Raw genomic sequence first — 26346 nt, 5'->3', positions numbered from 1 at the left:
AAAAGCAAATGGCAATCAGCTATTTACAATGCTTGCAAATCAATATCTCCTTGGAACTTGGTTGGCTTTCAGTAAGCAGAAATGCGAGGTGAGCTAGAGAGGGGTTAAACACTGGGTAGGTGAGAGAGGGCTTAGTGGAGAGAATACATTTACAAACCCTTTGAATTTTGTTTTTAAGTAGGAGCTGCACCAGTAAGCAGAGACTGGTGGAAAAAAAAAAACAAAACAAAACAGAAACCAGAGTAGCTTACTGTCCATTCTTCCCCCTAAATAAGCACATTTATTTGTAGTTGTAACTGCAAAGACTGCTTTTTTAAGTGATACCCAAACTCCAGCATCTTTAATGTAATGATCTGGAGATGAGTGATTGTCTTAAGAAGGATTGGGGAGCCAGACATTTTAGAAGCAAAGGCAGCCTCAATTGGCCAGGTGGCTCTCCCAGAAAAAAGAGAAGGGCTAACATTTTGTTGGGCACTGATGGGGACGCTGGACGTCTTGGAGAAGGAAGGTCCACACATGTTTTTTCTCCTCACAAGGCAGTTTTGGCTCTGGGTACAAAGTAAGGAAGACTGGAATGGATTTCAACAATCGTTTACAGAAGATCTTTAAAATTAGTTTAATAGCTAGTAATTAACTCCCTAGTTTATTATTCCTTCAGCTCTGCTGAAGCCTGAACTCCTTTATAACGTGTCTCCATCTGACGGGGAAATACTGACAAAGGTCAGATGGCGAGGAAGAACCACCTTGGAGGCTTTCTTCGTGCATAATGAAGGAAAACAAACTTAGCATTCGAGCTCGGCTGCCCTAACAATTTACTGCCTGGTGCTGGTCTTTCCGCGGCAAAGGAATGGAGGCTGGGGGAAAAGAAAGGAGGGATGTCTAAAAATACAACTGCTTCTAAGAGAGACGTTCAAGTTCTCGGCTCGTGATGGATTAAGCCCCACTCGGTGTCTGCGGCTCCGAGCCCACAGGACTGGGAGCGCCCTGCCCTGCCCGGGTCCCCAATACCCCCGGGCCCTCCCCGGCAGGGCAGCGAGCCCCCCTGGCCCTTCCCTTTAGATCTGCTTATTTATGTTGGAGTCACATGAGTGCAGCAGCTGGGAGTCCGCCTCTGGAACGAAGCCAGGCGCGAGCGAAGTGAGGGCAATCCTGAACTCGCTTGTATCCGGGCAGCGCGTGCCGCGTAGCCCGCCCAGGAACACGAGTGTCCCGAACACCCGCGCGGGGGACCCGGGCTGGGGCCGGGGGCTGGGGAGGGGGCGCCCGAGGGGACGGACAGAACGGCTCAAGATGGCAGCGCTGGAAGCCAAGAATATCGCTCACTTACCCGGGAAGACGGGGGCAGCTCGGGGCCGGCGAACGGGCGCTCGGGCGACACAAAGGAACCATGGAGAAACTTTTCGAGCCAGAGCCGCCGGCGGAGCGCGGGGCCAGCGCCGCGGGGCCCTCGGTGCGAGCGCGGCTCAGCATCCCGGCGGGGGCGAGCGTCAGCCCCGGGTGCGCATCCCTCTCCGGCGCCGGGGCGGGAGCCATTTCCCGGAGTTTTCAAGTGTCAGATCTTCTGCATCCCGCATCCCGCCCGGAGCCGCTCCCCCGCCACCCCGGCCCCTAGTCCGACCCTGCCTGCCGGTCGGCTCCGCGTCTCTTTGTGCGGCTGCTGCGCGCCGGGCACCGCCGGGTGGAGTTGAGCCCGCGGCGGCGGCGGCGGCGGCGGCGGCAGCGGCGAGAGCGGCTCGGGGCGGCCGGACCCGCGGCGGTTGCTAAGAGACCGGAGCCATGACACAGGGAAATCGCTGCAGGATGGCAGTCGGTACCCAGCCCGGCTCGGCGGCTCGGGGACGCACCCGCCCCCCGCCCCGCCTCCCGCCTCCTCCCCGGCTCCAGTCCCCTAGCCTCGCCGTTCTCCCCCACCACACTTCCTCTCCCGCCGGCGCGCGTCCCTTCGGAAGAACCGCTTCCCCAGGAACCAGGAGGCGCGAGGGGAGGCGGAGGAGGGGGCCCGGGCCGGGGGCGCGCGGGGAGGGCAGGGCGCGGGGCGCCTCAGCCCCAGTCCTCCCCGCCCCTGGGGCGCCCCGGGACCGCCGCCTGCCCGGGGCTGGAGCTTTGTTCTTTCCCTCCCAGCTACCTGTCTGAGCCGCGGGCCGGAGGGGCCCCAAAGGAAGGGCCGCTGCTCCCGGAGGGGCTCCCCATCAACATCTGAGGGTAGCGCCCGCGTCTCCCTGCTTCCCTGCGTCCCCGCCTCCCCTCTCCTCTCTTCCTCTTTTGTTGCCTCTACTCCTGTACAGGACACAGCCTGGGCTGTCTCCCCCCTCCCACTCGGGAGTTGGCAGTGTGGACGCACAGCGAACACAGTAAGTTGTCCCCCAGCGAAGTCAGGCCGGGCGGAGGGGAACCGCCCCCGCCGCGCCGCGCGCCCCGCGGGGCTCGTGGCCGCCGCTGTCCGCTGTCCACGCGCTCCAGCCCCGCCGGGCTTTTGTGGCCGCTCCCCCGGACTTGGGCAGCTGGGACTCATCGGAGATTAGAATCGGCATCGGGGCTCTCGCTTGGCAGCCCTTCCTGCTCCGACCCGCGCGCTCATCAGCAAGCTTGCAAAGGAAAACTACAATTCTCCAGGAATCAGGGTTAGCATCAGAGAAGGGAGGTGGGGGGAGGGAGGCCGTCCAAACTCCCTACGTCATTTTTAAGAAAGCGAAGAGGGAGAGAGGAGTCCTGTTTCCTGGCTCATCCCTGCCCTCTCAACTGTAAAGTAAAAATGACAGGAAAGCGAGCATTTCAGAGTGGAATTTACCCGTGGAGAATTGAGAAGAAAGTAAGATTTCAATTATCTATTGAAATAGGACAGCCAGGGTTCAAGAAGAAAGCAACAGAAGAGCAGGTGCTGTCTGAACTTTGGGGCCCAGACAAAATATATTGCTGTGGGGCAGGGGGAGTGGTGGTGGTGGAGACTGTTGTGTATTCTGAGTTTGCCTGTTCAAGGGTTCAGGAAGCCCACCAGGGAGGACCTTGCAACCCGCAGTGTCAGGGACAAGATTGTTCCTCAAGGTACACGGCATCCTCTTGTGGTTACCGCTAGAGCTTGCACTTTGCAAAAGAGAACAATAAAGACCAAACATTTACGGGTTTAAAGGCAGAAATGTGGACACTTGATGTGTGAGGTGGGTGTGGAGACGGTGGGGAGGCAGGAGGGGGTGGAGGGGAAATATTTCCTCAAAGGAAACCACGCATCTGCATATTTGGAAGGTGGCATCCATCTCCCTTTCCAAGCAAATATTGAAGCTGGATAATGATGGGGTGATCAGAGCCCACCTCCTTCTACCTCTGTTCCTACTCAGACACTAGAAAACAAGTCAAAATGAAGGGAAAGTTCCCAGTTCCACAATAGAGTGTTTCCTTTTAGAGAAATCACTGCAAAGGAGAAATCACCTGGTCTAGTAGTCACTTTCAAGGTGTTTTTGGTTTGTTTTTTTTTGGCTCGGAACGTCTAGACTTCAGGCAGATTCTTTACCCACTGAACCATCAGAGAAGCCCTCTAGACTTCTTGAATCCCTATAATAATCTGGTGATTTGCACAAAGACTGGATCTGAGATCTCATTTCATTACACAACTGGCTGCCAGGGCCCACGAGTGGCAACTCCTGTCCTCATTGGCTTCTGCTGAGCTGCGTAAACAGGAATGGCTTTGCAGAACTTCATTCGGGTCTGAGGTGGATTAAGCCATTAGCAGTTTCAAATTTCAGCAGAAATGATAGCCATCATTGGGACAGTTAAAATTCATCTGAGGGATTTAAGGAGAAAGGAATAGAATGCTTTTCTAGACAAACAGGCCTTGGGACATACATTTCTTCTGTGGATGACTGCAGTAAGATTCATGGTTTATTATTCAAAGGCTTCCTTCCAAACTGGAGTTCTTTGAAACTTTGAACTGTTACGTTTCACCTGAGTGTATCATCTTCAGTTATTTTCTTTGTTTTCAGCTCAGGGTATCAGAGGAAATAAGATCACATCTGTTTCCAGTGCAGTCCTTTATCCTCTCTGTAATAATATCATATCAACATACATTCCCACTGGTTTGCAAGTGATGTGGTTATTTTGAAAGGAACAATGATGCTCTTGGCCCTTCTGGAGTTATTTTCTTTCTGATTTCACTGGCCATTCAGTTGGGGTGATTTCAGAGGTTGTGGGACACCCCCTCTTTCTCCCTGCTGGATACTGAAGGGTGAAGACTACCTACTTATAACAGTTCTCCAGTGTTTGTAGAGCTGAGGGCTCAGCCGGGCATTCAGAACATGTGGCAGCAGGAGAGAAATGAGGGCCTTGGGAAAAAAGAGGAAAAAGATGAGCTTAGTTTTGTTGTTCAGTTGCTAAGTCGTGTTCGACTTAGGGTTTGTGACCACATGGACTGCAGCATGCCCCGCTTCCCTGTCGTTTACCATCTCCTGGAGCTTACTCAAACTCATGTCCGTTGAGTCGGTGATGCCATCCAACCATCTCATCCTCTGTTGTCCCTTTCTGCTCCAGCCTTCAATCTTTCCTAGCATTAGGGTCTTTTCCAGTAAGTCAGTTCTTCACATCAGGTGGCCAAAGTATTGGAGCTTCAGCTTCAACATCAGTCCTTCCAATGAATATTCAGGGTTGATTTCCTGGTCTAGGATTGACTAGTTTTAACTAACTAAACTAAGAACAGTATGAGCTTAGATTAGTTGGATTAAACTCTAAACTGAAGCCTTTCGTCTGTTCTTTCTTAAAAACAATGCTTATGTGATATATGTAATTCACAATCCATTTCCATTTACTTCCCTTGGTCATGTCCTCAACCTGGACTGGCTCACCTGCCTGTGTTTGCCGGGTGGCTCAGGAGGAGATGTGGTGGTGGGCAGCCTGCCGGGGCCCTTGGTGGTGAATGTGAACAGAACAGGAGAGAGAGGATAACAGAGTGCAGCGGGGGAAGCTTGCCCGTGCCAGCAGCCCCGCAATCCCTGCCTCTCCCCACGCTCTCATCCGTCAGGTTTTTCAGTCGCAGAAACAGATAGTTTGGAGGTGTGTGTTCTGGAACCAGTTTGTATCCTCCATATACACAGTATGGAATTTAATCAAATAAGTCAGTGGTGTTGGCTTCTCTGCCTCAGTTTCCCCATATATATTAGGATCATGACACACGCTTGCCTCATAGCATTATTGTGAGGATTAAGCAAGGTTAGTTCACGTTCACTAATGTTTGCTGCTGCTACTGCTAAGTCGCTTCAGTCGTGTCTGACTCTGTGCGACCCCATAGATGGCAGCCCACCAGGCTCCCCCGTGGGATTCTCCAGGCAAGAACACTGGAGTGAGTTACCATTTCCTTCTCACTAATGTTTAGCATGTGGTTAACACTCATTGGGCTTCCCTGGTAGCTCAGCTGATAAAGAATCCTCCTGCAATGCAGGAGACCTGGCTTCGATCCCTGGGTTGGGAAGATCCCCTGGAGAAGGGAGATACTACCCACTCCAGTATTCTGGCCTGGAGAATTCCATGGACTGTATAGTCCATGGGGTCTCAAAGAGTTGGACACGACTGAGCGACTTTCACCTTCACCTTAACACTCATTGCATTTAGCCATCCTCCTTGGTAGTCTGAACCTCTTCTCCCACCTTGTTACCCTCCCTCTCAAGTTCTGTTCACATTCACCAACATTGACGTGGGAGGTGCCTACCCTTAATCACTCTGAAATGTGGTTACAGGATTGGCTATTGTAACTGAGCAACGTTGCCCTCATGGCCCACGTGGCCTTGGCTCAGTGTCACTCAAGAAGCCCACTCTCTAGAGGGGCGGGGCTGAAAACCCTTTCCCCATTGCCACCTCACTCATTTTGCAGTTACTAGGGCCCTTTCATTTCAGTGCTGGAGAACCCAGATTGCAAACTCAAGTCACTCTAGAGTCAGCTTAGGAGTTTGCAGAAACACAACCAAGAGGACATTCTTCAGACTGGACGTTTCAGGGATTCACAGAAGGGACTTTAAAGCCTTTTTCTGGCATAGCCACAGAAGGGAAAAAACCACTATCCCAAGGTTGAGCATGGGACACCAGATATCTCACTCCTCCTCTTTCCTACTTCCTTCTCCATACCCCAGCCAATAAAAAAACATGACAAACAAAAACCCAATCAGAGAAAACAATAAACCAAGCACCAGATTTAGCAAATAAAATCTTAGGTGGAACATACACACAGAAACTCTCTGTTCTTTACCTGAAATGTAGGTTTCACAACGCACAGTCTTTGATCTGCATCCCTCCATTACATACATCGTTAGCCTCAGGCTTTTTTGTCATGGCACACACAAAGGATAATAGAGTTTGATAAAACAGAAAATAGGAAATGCAACAGTGGGATAAAGCTCCGTTAGATTTCTTTTGGAACAGAATAGGCAAGAAGACATCCGGCAGAGCCTGGATGAAGCAGAACTTGGAAGCCCAAGGGTGGGAAACCCTTGGTTTCTCACAGTTCCAGATTACACGGTTTGTGTTTCCAGCCCTTCCCCAGTGACGCTGCTGTCCCAGAGGGACAGGCATTTGCCTCTGCCTCCATTCCCCAGAGGCCCACAAATGAACCTCTGGGAGAAGGAACTCGGCATCACTTTCGAGAACTTCTGCTTGGAAACTAGGGGTGAATTCATGCTGTTGTCAAGGTCACGATCCAGCCTGTTCTCTTGTGTTTCTGAAACATGTCAGAGTTGAAGCCTGAACACTTCCACCACAGAGGAAAGGAGATGATGAAACATATTGGCCAGGCACCTCTACCTCCGTTTCAGACAAACGGGGCGTGTGGCAGAGACAGCCTTCACTTTCTGCCTCCAGCCCCATTCATTCTTAATTTTCCAAGTCACCAAGAGACTGACTGGGGGTTGTCTTCTCTAATAAGAAGGTTCCTTTCTGTACATTCACTTTCCCCCGATGGCCTGTATTTTCTATCATTTTCCATGGACACCATCAAAGCTGGATTGTGTGCCTCATAAGATAATTGAGGTCTGAAATGAGAAACCAGGGTGTGTTGGCACAGCTGAAAGCACGTCAAAGCCGAGCTTGGAAAGGGCTTTGCAGAGAGGGCACGAACAACAGAATAGCCAAGAAGAAGCTCACAACTAAATGTGCTCTGTGTTCCCAAAACATATCCCAAACGTCTACACCAAGGCTGTCCCCATTATTTCTAATAATCCACGAGCACTTCAGGTAGAAGACTTGTCCTACTGAGAACTAATAGAAACTCGCATGTCGGAGCTCCTTTCAAAATTAACTGTGATGTGAGCTGCTGTGAGTTCCCAGCAGGAAGGGAGAAACACACGGACACGGAACTCCTTTCCAAAAGTAAAGAAACCAAGACTAGAGCTTGGGTGACAATCTCAGATTCATCCTGCAAATATTTTTTTTAAAGTGCCTCTTGTGTACCCAGCTTTTTGATTCTTGCATTTATTCACTCAACAAATATTTACTGAGCAGTTACTAGGTTATAGTTATTCTTCTAGGCACTGGGGGTAGAGTGATGAACAGGTAAACAAAGAAACATAAGATTTCAAGACTAGAGCTTGGGTGACAAGTCTCTGACTCATCCTGCAAACATTTTTTTTTCAAGTGCCTCTTGTGTACCCAGCTTTTAGATTCTTGCATTTATTCACTTAACAAATATTTACTGAGCAGTTACTAGGTTATAGTTAGTCTTCTAGGCACTGGGGGTAGGGTGATGAACAGGTAAACAAAGTCCCTCTCTGGGAAGGGGGCAGGTAGGTAATAGAAAAGTTTGAAGCAAACAACTGAGAAAATTTCAAAGCTTGATGAGTGTTATGAAGAAATTAAAAGAGGGCGCTGTGACTGGTGAGAAGCAGCAGCAGGAGAGAATAACTTAGATCGGATATTCAGGGAAGATCTTGCCAAGGAGTGGTGTTTGTACTGAGAGCTGAAGGCTGAAAAGGAGCTGACCATTTGAGAGTATTCCCCAGGAAAAAATAAGGGACATGGCCCTGTTAGCCTATAATTTAGTCAGAGTCATCAAAAAATAACTAGTGACCAATGCAGGGCAAGAGGACAAAATCTCTAAGCGCTGGAGGACTTTAGAAGATAACGATCACTGGGGAGAGAAAGCTAGGTCAGGACTACCTCGTGGCTCCTGCCCTTGACCTGGGGTAGATTTGCGTCAGTGGAGGGAAGGCATAGAACTGGACATGTGAGCAGTCGGGACATGAACATAACCTCTCTGATGAGTATAAGAGGCCCAGGAGTAGGGGCCAAGCATGCCATTGATGTTAAGATGCTCAGAATGGGAAGAGCCCTTCGGACGCTCTAGTTCCTTGCTTCTCTCGTGTGGTCCATGGACCAGCAACATCAGCACTACCTGGGATTCACCTCATCTCCCATCTTTACAGGCATCCAGGTGTGAGAGAAAGAATTTTGCCTTTAACTCTTTATTTCACAAAGTGCGCACTGATGTACATAAAGCCTGTGACCAAATATGAGTTTCTTACATGGGGCAGCAGCATGTTTTTTAGCTCAAATGAAAGAAGAAATTAAAACCTATGTCCTTTGGAGGTGTCTGTATCTGTCTAGGAAATAGGTTTGGTGGAGGTGAGGCTTGAATCTAGTTTTCTGAAAGATCAAGTTCACTCTACTCTGGGACTACTCTTTGGGTTCAGACCCTTTACACTCAGGTAGTCCTGCCCCTTCTAGTTATGGGATGTTAGATACATTATTAGATACCCAAGTGTCTGATTGTCTGACTCCTCTCTTGCAAGATGGTTGTGGGAAGGAAATGAGATAGTCGGGGGCAGCTTGGGGAAGAAGAGATCCTCTTGTCCCCCATCATCTCTGTCATTCCCCAGAACACCTCTAAATGAATATATAGAAGTGAAAACTGAGTACTTGCTATGGAAAGGTTACTCATACCATCCTATCACTAAACCTGCTCTATGTGGAAATTTTGGGGCTGCTGCCAGGGACGGGGAGCCTGGTGGGCTGCCATCTATGGGGTTGCACAGAGTCGGACACGACTGAAGTGACTTAGCAGCAGCAGCTGTAAGTGTTGCTTGGGATACAGGCATTGATATCTGTGCAGTCTTAGTCAGGTGTTAGTGCTGGTGATAATGGTGGGGAATCTTTACAGGACTCATTGTGGGTCCTGGAGACACAGTGGAGGGCAGAAGCCACCTGCGAGGTTTGGGTCTGATCCAAAGACAGAGAAGAGTTTCCCAGAGTGCCTTGCGGCAGGGAGTGGTGACTGACATGCTCGTCTCATCTTCGGAGCCCCACGCGGCTCCTGTAGCCTTTGTGTCTTGGTTTGTTTGTGGGTATTTCCTGAAGCGTGCTTTTCCTTTGCCTTCGGTTGCTGAGCCTCAGCAAGAGGATCACTTCCTCCCTAGAAGGGACTGGAAATGGCTTTAATTGTACTTGTAAAGCGTGAGATAAATGTTTTCACTTTCTTTCTGATGGAAGCCAATGGTATTTTCATATGCATATCTCCTGTTTGTTGTCTCAGAAGGCAGGGTCTGGAACCCTTTTACTTCTGTTCTCCACTTTCCAACTTAATTCTCATCAAAGCCAGCCCCCCTCCCGTCCTGCAAAAACAGAAGCTGAACAACTAACTACTTGTGTGGGTGCCGGATATTGTTCTTGTCGTATGTTTGGAATAATGCAAACTTATATATATGTTTTATGCATGTGACTATGGACTTGTGAAATTAAATTGACTGACTAGGGTGACTTAGGAGACCTTTATTATACCTGTCCAACATTTTAAGTATCTTTTTGAATTGTGGTTTTCTCAGGGTAGATGCCCAGTAATGGAATTGCTGGGTCATATGGTAATTTTTGTTGTTCGTTTTTTAAAGGACTCTCTGTACTTTTCTCCATAGGGGCTGTATTGAATAGGGGCTGTATCAATTTACATTTCCACCAACAAAGCAAGAGGGTTCCCTTTTCTCCACACCCTCTCCAGCATTTATTTTTTTGCAGATTTTCTGATGATGGCCATTCTGACTGCTGTGAGATGTAGATACCTCATTGTGGTTTTGATTTGCTTTTCTCTAGAGCTATGTTGGGAGAAGGCAATGGCACCCCACTCCAGTACTCTTGCCTGGAAAATCCCATGGATGGAGGAGCCTGGTGGGCTGCAGTGCATGGGGTCGATAAGGGTCGGATATGGCTGAGCGACTTCACTTTCACTTTTCACTTTTATGCATTGGAGAAGGAAATGGCAACCCACTCCAGTGTTCTTGCCTAGAGAATCCCAGGGACGGGGGAGGCTGGTGGACTGCTGTCTGTGGGGTCGCACAGAGTCAGACACGACTGAAGCGACTTAGCAGCAGCAGCAGCAGAGCTATGTTGAGCCTCTTTTCATATGCCTCTTGGTCGTCACCTGTACGTCTTCTTGGGAGAAATGTCTGTTTGGGTCTTCTGCTCACTTCTGATTGGGTTGTTTGTTTTTCTGATATTGAGCTGCATGAGCTGCTTGTGTATTTTGGAGGTTGATCATCTTAAGTATCACTATGAAAGGAGTCCTCACTAGAATATATCTCAAGGTCATATTGGAAACTTAGATCATTGCTTCCTTTCTGAAACAAAAGAATGGGGAAAAATTATGCATGTTATGTCAGGAGAGAAGTTGATATTATAAACCTATATCATTTTATTCAAAATATTAAGATAAAATGTATCTACACTTGGAAAATGGGTCAGATATTTTAAAATTAATTATGTTTTGAAGTGGGCTTGGGTTTCCTTAGTCTCACACCTGGGCCATTGCAGCCATCTTGTGAGCCCCAGGCTTTGCTCCACTGTTCAGGTTATATGGTGGCCTCACATAACCTCACAGTGCTGGAATCCCCGCTGTTGACTTACTGATCGTGTAATGATAGAATCTGCATATTTGGGGCTCCAAATCATTGGAAGCCGAACAATCACAATGAACAATTAATTTTGCAGTTTATAGTTAATTTCTTAATGCACACCCCTTTCGGATGACCCCATTGTAACAACTATAATACACTCATATTCCTTTTAGAATATAAATACAGTCAGAGCAAAGGAGAAAACTGCCTGCCCCAAATGACCATCACAGAATACATAGATATCTAACATATAAAGCCAGTAAATCAGCCTTGAAAGAGTATTTTTACCCAGTGAAACTCTTGTCAGAATCACAGAAGAGTTACATGATTAAAGTAGGCTCAAAGTAATATTAATATAAATTTTTTTCTGAAGGGAGAAAGCATGCAGTATTTTCCCACACTTAATTTAGTTTTGAATTTCTATAAAATCTTACTGACAACAATTTCAGCTGTCTTCTTTATATTGAAGAAGACAGAAATACCACGATGTCAGAAAAGTATCACAAGAAGTTATTTTCCAGCAAGAAAGATGCCACCATGATTTCTTGACAGGCAAAATAAAGTGATTACACAGCTTTTTACAGAGGGGAAACATATGTTATACTAGAAAATGATACACAGAGAAAACAGAGGTAATGCTTCAAAATATTCCTGTTTTTTATTATTCTCCAAAGCCACTTCCTTCCACGATTAGGGTTGGGCCTGTAGCATTCTGACTGTTTCCAGCATATCATATAAGAGCTTCATTTATTCCGCTCACCAAAGGGAACCTGTGTCACAGATTGCCTTTCAATGCCTCCCAATCACTTATAACTTCTGGCTTTTGATGACATTAATATGAATGAAATGATAGAAAAATTATACTTTATGGAAATTAAATACCAATCAGTGTTACAGCTCTACCTTTTTTTTTTGCCAAGGAAATGATGTTTTTCCCATTTACAGAAATAAGTATATTATCATCAAGACAGAATTCACAAACCATAGGAGGAGGATTAGAAAAGATGGTCATTTGCAGCAATCACTTTAAGAGGGTACACATCAGAATGTGCATTTAATGGCTGACTTTAGAAGTTTTAGAACTTATAGACTCTCTATGGCTTCCCCTAGTAGGCAGTGAAGGAATCTCTCCAGGAATCTGCAAAGGCTGAGGGCAGAGGTGAAGGGGGAGTGGGGGGCCAGGGTGGTACACAGAATCGTGGATCTCAAGTCAGAGGAAGTTAACAAAGCTCCAAGGGTTCCATCAGTGGAGCCAGCTTTCTGGTTTTCTGTGCCTGTCTCTACCAACACATAGAGACATGGAAATGTCAGCTAGCCTTTTGGGCTCTGAGCAAGATGGGATTCTAAGCCACTTTGAAATGATACTTTTTGTACCCTTTTCCTGGGTGATCCTTCAGTGTGCTATTTATTTAAAGGATGTATAAAGTCAAACTGGATAATTTGATTCCCTCTTTGCTTTTGCAGCCGTAAAAAAAAAATCTCAAGGACACGTTGCATAACCTCTTGGACACTATACATATTAATGCAGTATTTAAATGATGCATCATATTGAATAGTTGGTATTGAACAACGGGATTTGAAGAAAGCACTAGCTGGCTTTTAAAGACTCCATCCTGTCTTCTGGTTTATCTTATTCTTATTTCAAGCTGTGGAGACAGGGGATCAGTCATTTTTGCAATATTCATTCAGCCACGCGTTTTCTAGAAACTCTGGTCTGTACAAAAGATAGTAAAATTACAATGTCCACAAACAGAAGCTACTGTGTTTGGTTTTATACTGTTCTAGATTTTGGCCTCACTTGGATTCAATTCTCAGACTACTTCAGGAGATGGGATGTTTGAACATCTCAGACTTCCTCTTGGAATATTTTCAGGTAGCAAACAAAATTAATTCATGTTTGCTTTTCGATTGAATCACGAACCGTCTAACATTAGAGTCTTACATAAGAATTGAGTAAGCATCAAATACTGAAGAAATACTTATGGAAGAAAACCTTAAAACTGTGAATCTCTGATAACATTTTTTCCCCCTAAAAATTGGGCAAGAACACAATCATTTATTTGCACCATGGGACATTTTGACCTAGTTACAAACACCAGTGTATTCTCCCAGAAAGTAATTTTAAAAACATGGGTTTAGTGATCTTGATGCTTAGATAACTAAGACTCTTTGTCTTCAGCTATTATTTTTGCTTTTGCCTCTTTGGCCTTCAGGCTCACCCTGCAAACACATCCCTGTTTCTTATTCTCCCTCTGCTGTGGCCTCTTTCAGCAGCACTGCTTTTCAGGTTTCCTTAGCTCATTAACTCCCTTGTTTCTCTGGACAATTCCCCAGGGGTATAGTTGGCAGTTTTCCCCAGTTGACTCTCTTTTATTTCCCCCCCAGCACATTTTCTTTATCCAAGCAAATCCTCTGCCATCATTTCTTTATCCTTGCCGTTGTCCTCGTAGCTCATTCACTGGGTCTCACCATTAGGGAGGGTACTGTTTACTCCCTTCCTCTGATCGTTAGTGAACTTGCAGAAGGTTCCAGATCACCAGGGGAATTGCTCTTCTGGTTATTTGTATTCAATCCCTCCCTATCCTCAGAAGGATCGTTTGAAGACAGAGAAAAGGTTCAACCCACTCTGAGTCCACCTTTGTAGAAACAATTTCCTGAAATGTCTCTCTCTACTTACCTAAATCAGGTAACCAACTCCCGTTGAGTTCTGACAACTGTCAGTTTCCAGCTGCAGGATTGTGTCAGGAGTGTTCAGCCCCTAGATGGTCTAACACGTTTTCATCACAGGATTGCTCTATGAGGTGGACAATGGGGGCCTAACTGTAGAAATCTCTAGCAGGCTTTCAGGGGCTGGGAGAGTGGTGGGTGGGGGTGGGGTGGTGGGCTGGGGGTGTCCCTATGCCCCGCCCCCACTCTCACAGGAATCTCAGACAGACTCTGAGCTCTTCAGCTTCTGCAGGGAAGCCCTTCTTCCCAGAGGCCCTTCCTCACTGTTCAGTCTCTCTGGCCCCCTGCTCTTCTCAGCAGACCCCCGGGGTGCCGCTCACCTTCTCCTCTTGGGAAGTAGCCTCCGCCATCCCCCCACTGTCCTTCTGGGGGGGTGCGGTTTTCTCTCCCCAAACTCCTTCTCCATGTGGGATGTTTCTTCCTGGCTGCCACCTTTTTTACACTCTACAAACAAATGTGCCAGCTCTGCTGAGAGTTCTGCTGTCAATCATGTGGGCCGAGCACCTGCTTTATATGAATAACACACGTGAAGAATATACAGGGATTTACAGGATCTAACAAACCGCTGAGATCGTAATGGAAGTCCTGTTGGCTTCATCACAAGGCGTTTTATCTCTGAGCGCTTGGTCACCCATTGTCCCCTCCTGGCCTCAGGTTAGCAAAGAGGCACAGATCCATCCGTACTCTGTCGGTGCCCCTCTTCCTGGCTCCGCAGACCAGACGAGTCAGGACAGAACCTTAGGTGCAGGCTTGTCTGAATAAAATGGGTTGGTCGCATCTCGGAGGCCTTCTGGGTTGGAAAGATCCTCCCTGCGTCCACCTAAAACACTGATTCCTTCACGTCTCACTCTCAGCGCTGTCCCTGCTCTACCGATCCATCAGCTATTCAAAGCTTTTGGGCAAATCAGCCCTTCCTTCAACTAGAAAGTAGCTTAAGAGAGCAGCTACTAGCTCTTGTCCATTGCCATGCCCTTAACACCAAAGAAAGTGACCGGCAAGCATCTGTCATGTACTTTTATTTATTTGTTTGGCTGTGCTGGGGTCTCAGCTGCTGCATGAGGATCTTTGATCTTTGTTGGGGTATGTGGGATCTTTAGTGGCGGCTTGTGAACTCCACTAGTTTTCATCACAGGATTGCTGTATGAGGTGGGATGTGGGATCTAGTTTCCTGACCAACGATCAAACCCAGGCCTGGAGCGAGGGAGTACAGGAGTGCAGAGTCTTAGCCTCTGGATCATCAGGGACTTTCCCTGTACAAGACAGTTGATGGATTTGTGGGCAAATGAGAGGTGTACAAAAATGAAATGGAAATATTAGCATCCCGTTAACCTAAGTAGAAAAATTGGAAGGAGGTTCTAATGTTTGAACAAGTGCAGGAGCACCATTTTTCTGGATGCCAAGATCAATATGGTAAAGATGCCAATTATTACCTTGTGTGCTCAGTTTCTCAGTCCTGTCTGACTCTGTGACCCTTTGGACTGTAGCCTAGGCTCCTCTGTCCATGGAATTTCCCAGGCAAGAATACTGGAGCGGGTTACCATTTCCATCTTCAGGGGCTCTTCCTGATCCAGGGATCAAACCTGTGTTTTCTTCATCGCAGGCAGATTCTCTACCTGGTGAGCCATCCAGGGAGCCAGTTATTCCCTTAGCTGAATGCAATTCCAATAAAAATCTGACTTTTCTTTTTAATATATCAACATTATTCTAGGGGTCTACTCAAGAAACATGAAAACACATTTGCACATAAAACTTGGATGTGAATGTTCACGGCAGCATTATTCATAACAGCTCAAAAGTGGAAACATCTCACACACCCATCAAGTTGTAAATGGGCAACCAAAGTGTGGTGCATCCACACAATGAAATACCACTCAGCAATAAAAAGGAACTATACATGCTGCAACAGGGATGAGCTCAAAACCATTATGTTCAGTGGAAGAAACCACGTGTAAAAGATCATACAGTAGGCACTATCACTATGTTTAATATTAAAAGTCTGGAAAAGCAAATCTATAGAGATAGAAAATAAATTTGTGGTTGCCTCACCCTGGGAATTGAGGAGTGATTGGAAATAGGTACAAAGTTTCTTTGAAGGGGTTGGGAATATTCCAAAACTAGACTGTGGTGATGGTTGTACAACTCTGCAAATAACACTGAAAACCATTGAATTGGATACCCAAAATGGACCTACTTTTTATTATGTAAATTATGTATCCATAAAGCAAAGGTTTTTCTACTTAAGTGTTTAATAAGAATGGAGAGAGAGGTATGCAGAGCCAAAGCACTTTTAGGGAAAAAGGAAAGCTGTGACAGGACATTAATTATTTCCTTTGGGAAAAGCCTTAGAAGGAGAATTTCTGGATTAAAGGATACACACAAAGTGAATAATAACAGTAGTTGAATACCATGCATGCATATTGATAATAAACAACCCAGGGTCAAACTTCACACCTTAAATAAAATGTGATCTAAAATATATTAGAGTTTAAAGTAAAATGTATAATTATAACATGTTTAAAGCAAACATAGGAAAAAATCTGTGGGTTACTTTTGGGCTTAATGAAGTGTTCTTAAACATGCATAATACACACAAGAATTAAAAAATCAGTAAACTAGGCCTTGTCAAAATTAAAATCTTTTGCTCTGTGAAAGACCAATCCTGAGTATGAAAAAATAAGAAAGAAATAATATGAGTATGAAAAAATAAGCTACAGACTGGGAAACAATATTTGTAAATTACCTAGCTGACAAAGGACCCATACCTATAATATCTAAAGAACTCAGAACTCAACAGTTAAAAAAATGAAATCCACTTAGAAAATGGGCAATAGAGATGAACAGATATTTCACCAAAGAGGATGTCTGGATGACAAATAAGCCCACAAAAAGATGTTCAACCTCACTAACCAGTAGGAAAATGCTAATTAAAGTCATGATGAACTATCACTACATTTCCACTAGAACAAATGAAATTTAAAAAAATGACAACATCAAATGTTTGTTATAATGAGATGAATAGAAGTCTCATACATTGCTGCTGTGACTATAAAATGGTACAGTCACTCTTAAAATTATTTAGTGGCTTTTACAAAAATTTAACACACTCTTAACATATGACCCAGCACTCATAAATCTGGGCATTTATCCCAGAGACATAAAAACTTACAGCCACACAAAATCCTGGATACAATTGTTTATAGCAGCTTCATATGTAATAGCCAAAAATTGGAAACAACAAAATATCCCTCAAGTGAATGGCTAACTAGATCTTCATACATCCACACCATGGAAGATGACTTAGCAACAAAACAGAACAAACTTTTTAGAGAGGCAACAACTTGGATGAGTCTCCAGGGCAAGCTTCTAAAGCCAATCCTGAAGGGCTCCTATTGTGTAATCCATTTTCAGGAGCCTCTCTAAATGTTAGTATTACAGAGGTGGAAAACAGGTTAGTGATAGTCATGGATTATGGATGGTGATGGGGTGGGGAAGGTGAAGAAGGAGGGAGCTGTGTGTAACTATGAAATGCTAGAAGAAGGGAGATCTCTGGGGCTATAGACTAGTTTTGTAACTTGATTGCATTAATGCAACTCTATACACATACTGTATCAGTGGCGATTTCCTGGTGTTGATATTGTACTATAGTTATGTAAGATGTTGTTACTGTTGTTTAGTGGCTAAGTTGTGTTTCACTCTTTATGACTCCATGGACTGTAGCCCACCAGGCTCCTCTGTCCACGGGGTTTCCCAGGCAAGAATGCTGGAATAGGTAGCTACTTGTTTCTCCAGGAATTCTTCCCAACCCAGGGATCAAACCCACATCTTCTGTTTGGCAGGTGGATTCTTTACCACTGAGCCACCTGGGAAGCCCTGTGTAAGATAGAACCACAGGGAAATACAGGGTGAAAGGTACATGGGACCTCTCTGAACTATGTATGTAACTTTCTGTGAATGTATAATTATTTTTAAATTAAAAGTTTAGAAAGTTGGTAAAGAAAAAATGTGTGCAGATACAAATGTATTATAAAATTACAATTAGAGTAAATTATTAAATTTATAATAACTAATATAAATAATTTAAAATATATAGATGGATAAATCAATGAAAGATTTTTAACATGTCAAAAATGATAACTTTTGTGAGCAAGTCAAGATTCTTTAACTAAATGTTGCTAGGAGTTATTTGGAGAAGGCAATGGCACCCCACTCCAGTACTCTTGCCTGGAGAATTGAATGGAGGGAGGAGCCTGGTAGGCTGCAGTCCATGAGGTCGCACAGAGTCAGACATGACTGAGCAACTTCACTTTGACTTTCCACTTTCATGCACTGGAGAAGGAATGGCAACCCACTCCAGTATTCTTGCCTGGAGAATCCCAGGCACAGGGGAGGCTGGTGGGCTGCCGTCTATGGGGTTGCAGAGTTGGACACAACTGAAGCGACTTAACAGCAGCAGGAGTTATTCAGTTTTAAAAAAAGAAGTTAGGTTCCTGCTTTTCACTGTACTCTAGAGTGAATTCCAAATGGATTGAACAGTTAAAAGTGAAAAAAATTAGACCATTAAAAAATTAAAGAAAATGTGAATGAATATATATTGGATCACAGGACAGCAAGATTCCTTTTAACCAGGAATCAAAGATCAAAGTCATAAAGAGAAAAAATGGATAGTTTGCACTATATAAAATTTTAGCATTTTAATTAATGAATACCAAAAAGAAAATTCAAAAACAAAAAATGAGGGAAAGAGTTTCAATATAGTCACCAAAGAGTTGATATCCTTAACATATAAAAGTTTCCAATATCTAAAAAAAAATCTTAATTAGAAATAGGGGATAAAGAGAAAAAAACCTGGCAATTCCTAAAATTAAAATTTCAAATATCAAAAATAATTTCACTAGTAACAAAAATAACAAATTTAAGAATATAATTTTATTTATTTTATAATTAATTATTAATTGTAGTTCAGTACAATCATTCACTTTCAAAACAGCAAAAAAATTCCTGTTTTTCATAAAGGATAATATTCACTGTTTCTCAGAAATTAGTAAAACCTATTTGTGTGAAATGTAATTAATATGTGTTAAAAACTGTATCCTCGGCAGTTTCACTTTTAGGGATTTTGTTTATTTTCTAAATTTTTTGTGGGGATGAGAGGCTGCTCTGGGTCTTCGCTGGGGTTTGAGGGCTCTCTAGTTGTGGCTCTCAGACTTAGTTGCCCTGTGGGATGTGGGATCTTAGTTTTCTGACCAGGGATCGAACCTGTGTCCTCTGCACTGGAAGGGGAGATTCCCAACCACTGGACCACCGGGGAGGTCCTTTTTTAGGGATTTAACCTACTGCTAATAATAACAATGGTCAAAAAATTTTTTCAAAATCAATAATAGCTAATACAGGTGGCATTTACTATGTGCAGTCATTTTTCCAATCTATGCATGTTTTAACTCATGTTAACCTCACCGAGGTGAGAAAACTGAGGTTCCTGAAAGCAAAATCATTCACTCAAGGTCACACAGCTGCTGATGGGCAGAACCCGGATTTGAACCCAGCAGCCAAGCTCCAGAGGATGTGCTGTTAACTACTGAACCATACTCCCCATCTTCCTATAAAAATACTTAGAGATCCATGCAAAGATGTATGTATGTATAATACATGGATGTTTATCAGCATTTTCTTTACAGTGGTGAACACGAGAGTAACTTCAATATAGAAAAGTAGAAAATCGGTTAGCTAATTGAGGAGTTTTATCTATCCATTGTATTGAAAACCAGCCTCCATTAGAAATAATGCTGTCAAGTTAGGCTGGCAAATTTTCCTCTCAAGAGCCACGTAGTGGGGACATTGACCTTGCTGGCCATATGGTTGCTGTCAAAGTTCTCCAGTCTGGCTTTGCAGCACTAGGGCGTGCAGACACCATGGGGACCAGTGAGATTCAGGATGGTGTCTGAAAAAGCTTTCATGTGCTTGATGAAAGGGCACCTACAAGCCTGGAGATGCTGTCCGGCTTGCTCAGGATAATAGAGCCCAAAAAAGAGCCTGAGTCCCCAGTGTACCCCTGAGCCAGTGCCCTAGTCCTGCCCTGCCAACTCCTTGCATGTGAGAAGCAAAAAATCCCCCTTCATTTGATAAAGCTTTTATTGGTTGGGCTTTTGTAATGAGCACTCAGAAGCATCCTTAACTCATATAAAATGGAAGGGAAATTAACCATTAACAGTTTTGCTTCAGACAAGCCCTGACCTCTCAGAACTTCAGTTTTCTACTTGATGGAACCTAGAATGAAGGACAGTGTGGAGAAACCTATTAGAATTGGACAGAGGCTTCCCTGATGGCTCAGAGGTTAAAGCGTCTGCCTGCAATGCGGGAGACCTGGGTTTGATGGCTGGGTTGGGAAGATCCCCTGGAGAAGGAAATGGCAACCCACTCCAGAATTCTTGCCTGGAGAATCCTATGGACAGAGGAGCCTGGTGGGCTACAGTCCACAGGGTCGCAAAGAGTCGGACATGACTGATTGACTTCACTTTCACTTTCAGCTCTTCAGTGGGGCTTTCCAGGTGGCGCTAGTGGTAAAGAACCTGGCTGCCAATGCAGGAGACTTAGGAGACGCGGGTTCTATCCCTGGGTGGGCTGATCCCCTGGATCATGCATGGCAACCCACTCCAGTATTCTTGCCTGGAAAATCCCATGGACAGAGGAGCCTGGCAGGCTACAGTCGATGGGGTTGCAAAGAGTCGGACACGACTGAGCAAGTAACACACACACAGTCACCTCTTCAGTGAAGGGGCTTCATAGGTGATGTTTCTTTCACTTCTTTCCTTGTGTAATCCTTTTCCTTTTAGAATTCTTGGCTTCATAACAAAAGAATAGAAGACGAATGTCTGTCTACCAATCACCTGTCTGTCTCTATACAATCTAAGTACCATACAGCTGCTGCTACTGCTAAGTCGCTTCAGTCGTGTCTGACTCTGTGCAACCCCATAGACGGCAGGCCACCAGGCTCCCCGTCCCTGGGATTCTCCAAGCAATAACACTGGAGTGGGTTGCCATTTCCTTCTCCAATGCATGAAAATGAAAAGTGAAAGTGAAGTCGCTCAGTCATGTCCGACCCTCAGCCACCCCATGGACTGCAGCCCACCAGGCTCCTCCATTCATGGGATTTTCCAGGCAAGAGCACTGGAGTGGGTTGCCATTGCCTAACACTCAACAGTGTCATCTCAAAAGGTGAAGCTTTTGAGACAGCAATGGATTCTTCCCTATATACATTTTCTCTTTATTGTTTTAAAAGTATTTTGTAGTCCTCTCGATTCTATGGAGATCTTTACAAGGCTTGCTTTCTTCCAACCATTGGTGTTTTTTTGTGTGTGTTGACTCCTTCTGCATTTGTTAGTCAAAACAAGGGGTCCTCTGAGGACTTGAATTTTAAAGGGGATGCAGAACTGAGCATTTGCCTTAGGATACACATCCTAAACTTTCCTCCTCCTGCTTCTCTTTTTAAAGTGCCTTCAATTGATCCACCAACATGGCCAGTCCTTGTGGGTGTGTATGTATTTCCTTGGCATCATTTGTACTGAAGTTTAGGCTCCAGGAAGATTCCTGAGAAAGAGCAGGATTCTGAGCTTCTGAAAGCGTATTAAGTTCCTTCCTTGTCTTGGGCAAAACCTTTAAAGCCGGAGAATACAGGGCTCCCTTCTTACAGCTACAGTCTTCCTGGCTTTACACCCATAATTCTAAACTAGGAAAGTGAGTATCCTAAAAATACACCCCTTATCCACTTGGGTTTGGCTCTTTGGGACTTTCTAGGTTTCATCCAGTGTATTTGATCAGTCAATCAGTATTAATAGAAAACACCTGGATGTGGGTCTTGGAAGACTGACCAAAGCTTTATGGAGGTAACATCCCTCCCCCTTCCCCTCTGGACCCCTACCCCCAAGTCACTCAACTAACCTGAATTTCAGGGGTAGGGAACCTAATTCAAATGTTGACAGATGCATCCTGGCCAGTGGGTCTAAAGAGCTATTTGACTGTTCAGCAAAAGATGCAGTATGCCGGAGAGGTGCCAGATGGACCACGGAGCAGTCTGCGCAACCCCGGGAGAAACACCGCATGAGCAATAGGGTGCTGTGCCCTCCTTTTGTCAGCCTAGACATCATCTTGTCAGTCTGTTAGGACAATACAACCTAATAATAATTCTCAGAATGTCAGTGGCAGAGATCTTTACACACCTGGGTTTATTTTCAAGGCAGCCCCATCAGTGCGCTTTGATGGATTATTTCCATTGTAAAAATGGAGAAATCAAGGCAGCATCGGAGAGAGAAAAAGATGAGTCAGAGTGAGAATGAACCCAGGTGACAGTCTGTGTATTTCTTCCTTCTGAGTTTGCTACAAAAACATTTATGGATTGTATGAAATGATCACACTGAGACCACCCCTTCAGTCAAAACACAGCACCTATGTTGTAGCCCCGTTTATTTTTAACTGAGCAGAGGTGGCTTGGAGCGACAATCGAAAAGGTGAAAAGTCAGCACTTCCATCACCAATCTCTCGGGTTACCTACTGAGAGCAAAATGTCTGAGACCTTCTTCTGGCTTTGGTTAGAGATGCTTCTTCCTCCTGGGCTCTGAGCCTTTTCCCAGAGGACTTCCTGCTCCTCTGCTTAGATATCTCTGAGCAGACATGGGCATGCCATGTTTCCTAAATGAGTTGCCTAAGACTCAAAAGGTTGTTTTAAAATAAAAATATACACCCAAACTCATTAAAATAATGGCAAAGGAAAAGTAGGGCAGAAGGCAATGACTGAATGACTGAGAAATGGCTGTTACCATGGTAATAACAGAGTGGGCGGGGCTAATTCTGGCCCTTCAACATGTGCACCACTGGTTCTCAAATGCTAGGAGGCCTCAGAATTACTTGAAGGGCTTGTTAAGAGGCAGGTATCTGGCCCCACCTCCACATTTGCTAATTCAGTAGGACCTTCTAATTTGCGTCTCTAAGAAGTTCGCAGGTCTAGCCCAAAGGCCAGATCTGTTTTGCCCCCTCCTTTGGCAAGGCACCTATGGCTCAGGTGTAGAGAATCTGCCTGCAATGCAGGAGACTCGGGAGATGCGTCTGGGTTCAGAAAGGTTGGGAAGGTCCCCTGGAGAAGGAAATGGCAACCCACACCAGCATCCTAGGCTGGAGAATCCTGTGGACAGAGGAGCCTGGTGGACTACAGTCCCTGGGATTGGGAAGAGTTGGACAGGACTGAACAGGAGCAATCTAGTAATGGTTCTTATGGATGAACTTTTGCAATTGACTCCCTGACAGGGGACACTATCTTTGAACCCCAATTAAGCAAAATGCTGTTTCCTGCAAAAATGATTTCATTCTTCTCATTAGTATTAATGGATCTAGATTATAAAAATGTATAGCCAACGTGATGGCTTGAATTTCATCAGTCAAACTGAGGATGCTGATTTCCTCCCTTGTTATATAAGTACTCACATAATATCCTCAGTTTTGTCTCTTGGCCCAAAAAGCTTAAAATATTTGCTCTCTGGCTCTTCACAGAAAATATTTGCAGCTCCCTGGTCTAGCAGAGGCTGCGGATCTGGGAATGACGTTGAGGACCACTGCTCCCAACTGATTTAACTAAACATCCCTCCTGCTCCCTGGCATAGCCTGCCCTGGCCATCACACAATGTCCAGAGACACACTCCTCGGTGCTTATTGTTCCGCCCCAGGCAGGGAAGCTGTGGGGCCAAGCAAAGTGGCAAATGCCTTAGCGTTTGTACAGAAGAGAAGAGAAGAGGGATTCAAAAAAATACAGCCTTTAGCTCAGCAGATTTTAAGGGAGGAGAAATTTGTCTTGGGTGCCATCCCACTTCTTTCTATAAGCCTTGCCTCCTTGGCATCTCAAGAGCTTGGTACTCTGGGGATTTTCTGACTGTTCAAGGTCCCCAGCCCTCTTCTCTTTATGCGGACCTCCCCCCTGCAGACCCCACAACCACAGCTCTATAATCACCTCCCAAGCTAAGTGGTGGGTACATAGTCTGTAGAGTAAATCTTCCGAATTTGTAAATCTCTTGATTCATTTCAAGTGTTTGTGGCACATATGCTGGCCTTTTCTGTCCTTTAATATACAATTATAGGGGCTTCCTAGGTGGCTCAAATGGTAAAGTATCTGCCTGTCAATGCAGGAGCAATCCCTGGATTGGGAAGATCCCCTAGAATAAGAAATGGGAAGCCACTCCAGTGTTCTTGCATGGAAAATTACATGGGAAGAGGAGCCTGGCTACAGTCCACAGGGCTGCAAAGAGTCGGACTTGACTGACCACATACAATTGTAGGTTGTAATATTATTTGGAAATGATTGCACTGAAAAATGTCACTTTTAAAGAAATGTTGACCCTTTTCTTGCCCCGACTCTACAGCTCTGCTGTCAATAGCGGATTTTCGGTATTAAAAACTGCTGAAGGTAAAGTTTTCTTTTGTAGCTTGTCTTGAAGAAGGAGCACCACCAGGCTCCTGCCAACTCATGGAAATAACAATTTTCTCCAAGAAATACTGTGGCATCTTGACTCTTCTAACCAATAGATAAGTCAGCCTAGATCCTCATCCTGGTTGTTCCGTGGGCTCAGACTGTAGGCAAACCCCAAGGAAAGCAGCACGATCTCACAACACAATGAAGGTTGCTTTTGCTATGATGTTTATATAGCATGCCCCATGGCAGCAAATTACTCACCTTTCTCCCCCTTTTAAATTTTGAGCCACAATTTGGAAGCCTCTGGCTTTTGTGAAAGCTGGGAGAGGCCAGTATAGTGAGGCAGTTAAGAGACCTAGAGTCAGAAGACCTAAGTTTGAGTCATCACTTTATCGCTGAGGGTGTGAGCTCGGGCACAAGGCATGGCTGCTCTTCACACCAGCTCCTTACACAAGCAATGGTGTGATAATCATAGCCACTCAGAGGTGCGTGTCAGAATTAAAATAGGTAACTTGCAGAGAGGTTGTAGGACAGTACTTGGCACATAGCTTTGTGAGGGCTCCATAAATTGTAGCTTTGGTGTGAGTTTATAAGAAGTTCTGTATTAACCAGAAGTTAATGATGTATGCATCTGTGCTCCCCACTAACCCATCCATCCATCCATCCATCCATCCCTCCCTCCATCCAGCTATGATAAGCCAAACACTCGCCTGGATGTGGGGATCCAGTGTGAGCAGGCCAGATGAAGCCCCAGCCCCTTCACAGCCTCATTTTAGTGGAGTTTGGGTTCTCAAAGATGGAGATCCTGTCCATGCAACCCCTTCTAGAGCCCAGCATGGCACTTAACCTAGAAGAGATGCTTAACGGTGTTTATTAAAGAATGACTGGGTAATTGACACTTCTGCAAAGTGAAAAGTCAGCTGTGGTTAGACTTCCTCTCTGCTGGCACTGGGACCGGGACGCCGCGTGGAGCAGCATCTCCTCAATGTGCTGCTGGAGCGAGACCAGAGCTGGGCGGGTCCTCAGCCTTGCCTCAGGGGCTGTGCCAGGAACTCTCTTCCCAGGGAGCACAGATGGGGAGTGATGGCCCCTGGAGAGATGGTGGTCATTCAGACAGCGGTCTTCATATTAATTGCAGGATGTAATTCCGTACTGAATTACAAGGGGCGGTCACACGTAGGTGATTTTCCTATGTAACTCAGTACTCTTTTCATTGCCATGATGTATCAAGCTGACTGTTAGTGAGTTCGGGGAAGGAAACTCTGTATTAGGCTGCATTGCATGCTGAGAGGCAGAGAAAGCTTTCAGATTATGGAGCAATTAATTAAAGAACAATCATGAAAATGTTCCTGATAATTCGCATCAAGCAGCTACTCACTGTTCTTTTATTATTTTGGATAATATTCATGATTATTGTTTAATTTGTTTTTAATAGGAATATACAGTTTTATGTAATCCTGTAATTGTGAAGCAGTTTAGAGGTCCAGGTGCTCTGAAATTCTCCTTTATTCAATTATCCAACTTTTAAAAGAATCCCATTATGTAATTAATCCAGTTTATTAACACAGACATACACATTCTGTCTCTTTATTGAATGTAAACCTAATTATAAACTTACTTGATTTAAATTTTTAGCTTCATAGCAAAAGTCATATTTCCATCTCTTTGTGATTCTAACTAATTTTAATAGGTCCACAGCCCCTACTAAGGAAATCCATGAATAGTCAACAAATATTTCTTGGACAGTTACCTGGTACAAGGTACAGAGTTGGAATTTGGGAACTAAGTATATGAAGAAATTGATCAAGGTTTGTCCTAGATCTCTAGGCATTTGTAGTTTTGTTTGGAAAATAAGATAGCATAGAATGCTAACTGATCGTATAGGGCAATATTTATTGAGTGTCAAACAAGAAGACAAAAAGTAACTGCTGTAGAAGTTCACAGAGACAGCAGTCTGCACGATCACACTGGTCACGGAAGCCTTGCCCACTTAATCGTGTCCACTTCCTGCAAGTTTGCCCAATGAAACAGAAGGATGGCAGGTTGAGCCTTTTCCTTTGCTGCTCAGAGTGTGAACGGAGAACCAGCAGCTTCAGCAACACGTGAAAGTTGATGGGAAATGTGCGCACCCTGATTCCCTCCAGACTGTGTGATTTTGGTACCTCACCTGGCAGATGAGGTTAAGGACCCCTTGCCAAGGAGATTATCCTGAATTACCCGAATGGGCCCAACATCATCACTACAGTCCTCAATAGGCTCAGAAAAGGAGAGGTGACGATAAAGGCAGGGTGTGAGAGTCAGAGAGATTCAAAGCTGCCTCCC

At 45.0% G+C, this 26346-nt stretch overlaps 1 long non-coding RNA gene across 1 annotated transcript in view; it reads left to right on the top strand.

The window, feature by feature from the left end:
* The first annotated feature begins 1992 nt into the window (after positions 1-1992).
* The window catches only part of LOC120881084, a 55135-nt gene continuing 30781 nt past the window's right edge, over positions 1993-26346 (top strand). The window contains exon 1 of the long non-coding RNA XR_005725209.1: positions 1993-2351. This is a non-coding gene — a long non-coding RNA (uncharacterized LOC120881084). The remainder of the gene's footprint in view (positions 2352-26346) is intronic.

The sequence above is a fragment of the Oryx dammah genome, unplaced genomic scaffold (assembly GCF_014754425.2).
Source record: "Oryx dammah isolate SB20612 unplaced genomic scaffold, SCBI_Odam_1.1 HiC_scaffold_22, whole genome shotgun sequence".
Taxonomy (NCBI): domain Eukaryota; kingdom Metazoa; phylum Chordata; class Mammalia; order Artiodactyla; family Bovidae; genus Oryx; species Oryx dammah.
Note: the sequence above shows the minus strand (reverse complement) of the source record. Positions and strands in the feature narration are given on the sequence as shown.